We start from the raw sequence: 2,248 nt of genomic DNA on the forward strand, positions 1-2,248 counted from the left end.
GGGGCATAAGAATGTGGTTTGGGGGCATCAGAGTGTGGTTTGGGGGCATCAGAGTGTGGTTTGGGGGCATCAGAATGTGGTTTGGGGGCATCAGTGTGGTTTGGGGGCATCAGTGTGGTTTGGGGGCATCAGAATGTGGTTTGGGGGCATCAGAATGTGGTTTGGGGGCATCAGAGTGTGGTTTGGGGGCATCAGAGTGTGGTTGGGGGGTGTCAGAGTGTGGTTGGGGGGGGTCAGAGTGTGGTTGGGGGGGGGTCAGAGTGTGGTTGGGAGGGGGCAGAGTGTGGTTGGGAGGGGGCAGAGTGTGGTTGGGGGGGGTCAGAGTGTGGTTGGGGGGGGGTCAGAGTGTGGTTTGGGGGCATCAGAATGTGGTTTGGGGGCATCAGAATGTGGTTTGGGGGCATCAGAGTGTGGTTTGGGGGCATCAGAGTGTGGTTTGGGGGCATCAGAATGTGGTTTGGGGGCATCAGAGTGTTGTTTGGGGGCATCAGAATGTGGTTTGGGGAGGGTCAGAGTGTGGTTTGGGGGCATCAGAGTGTGGTTTGGGGGCATCAGAGTGTGGTTTGGGGGCATCAGAGTGTGGTTTGGGGGCATCAGAGTGTGGTTTGGGGGCATCAGAGTGTGGTTTGGGGGCATCAGAGTGTGGTTTGGGGGGGTTGTAACACACTACTGGTCAATGAGACTAGTTGGTCGGGCAATATGGTGCGAGGAGGTGTTGACAAAACTCCAACTGCCAAAATATCTATTTTTCCAGACTCTTGGAAAGTTCTCTCTCAGATGTTAGAAGCACATGCTTCTCAATGCCCTGGTCCAAAGCAGATACAATCCCTTGGTCAGAATGTCCAGGCTTCCATAGACACCTAGTTAACCCAGTAGGTACCTGGATTGCTGGCTCTTCATTCTCTCTCCTTGGTTGGTCCAATAGAAACGGGTGAAGAGGAAGATCTGTATGTGTGTAGAGGAATGTGATTGGACAGAAATCAGCAGGCAGGGCTGTCTGTCTATTCCCTCAATCTGTCTACCTGTTTAGTTGGATAGTGTAGACAGAGGTAGCATTAGATGAGTCAGGGTTTGGAGAGGAGTGAAGGAGAGGAGCAGAGAAGGAGAGAGGGAGCAGAGAAGGAGAGAGGGAGCAGAGAAGGAGAGAGGGACGAGAGAGGAGAGAGGGACGAGAGAGGTAGAGAGGGACGAGAGAGGAGCAGAGGGAGGAGAGAGGGACGAGAGAGGAGCAGAGGGACGAGAGAGGGACGAGAGAGGAGCAGAGGGAGGAGAGAGGGACGAGAGAGGAGAGAGGGAAGAGAGGAGAGGGAAGAGAGAGGAGAGGGAAGAGAGAGGAGAGAGGGAAGAGAGAGGGGGGAGAGAGGGGAGAGAGGAACGAGAGAGGTAGAGAGAGGAGAGAGGGACGAGAGAGGGACGAGAGAGGGAAGAGAGAGGGAAGAGAGAGAGGGGAGAGAGAGGGGAGAGGGAAGAGAGGAGAGAGGGGAGAGAGAGGGAGGAGAGAGAGGGGAGAGAAGAGAGAGAAGAGAGGAGAGAGGGGAGAGAGAGGGAGGAGAGGAGAGAGGGAAGAGAGAGGGAAGAGAGAGGGAAGAGAGAGGAGAGAGAGAGGAGAGAGGGAAGAGAGAGGAGCGATTCCAGTTTCCACAGGGGCTGTTACAGTTAGTGTGGTCTATGTTCTGAGGCCTCAGGTGAAGAGACGTACTGTACAGACACTCAGGCTGTCTGGGTAAACATAACTTTCTCTTTGTCCTCCTACCACTCCCAGAGTGAAGTCAGCTCAGACGCTGTGGGAGGAGGCGAGGAGACAACGCTCAAGTCTTCTGAGCTCTAGTATTTCTGGGTAGTACTGAAATCACATCACAAATACACACCTCCTCAGCCAGTGTGTGAGGACAGGATTATTTAACACAACAACACTGTCCTTCTAGGCCCTGGTCCTGAGTGTGAGAAGGGAACTTTACTGAAGACCGAGGGTAAGAAGGAGACACGGGGGTTGAAATACGTCCCTCAGCGAGTTCCAGGGAGAAGGGGAAATGGTTTTGGGGTGGTTGGCACTGGTCCCATTGTTTGGCTAGAGTCAAGGACAATCACTTTCTCTCTTCCTCTTCTCCCTCTCCTCACTCTCTCTCTTCCTCTTCTCCCTCTCCTCACTCTCTCTTCCTCTTCTCCCTCTCCTCACTCTCTTCCTCTTCTCCCTCCAGTTGAAAAGTCGTCTTCCTCACCTCACTCTCTCCTGTCTCTCTCTCTCTCT

This window comes from Oncorhynchus kisutch, linkage group LG12 (genome assembly GCF_002021735.2).
Source record: "Oncorhynchus kisutch isolate 150728-3 linkage group LG12, Okis_V2, whole genome shotgun sequence".
NCBI classification, from domain to species: Eukaryota; Metazoa; Chordata; class Actinopteri; order Salmoniformes; family Salmonidae; genus Oncorhynchus; species Oncorhynchus kisutch.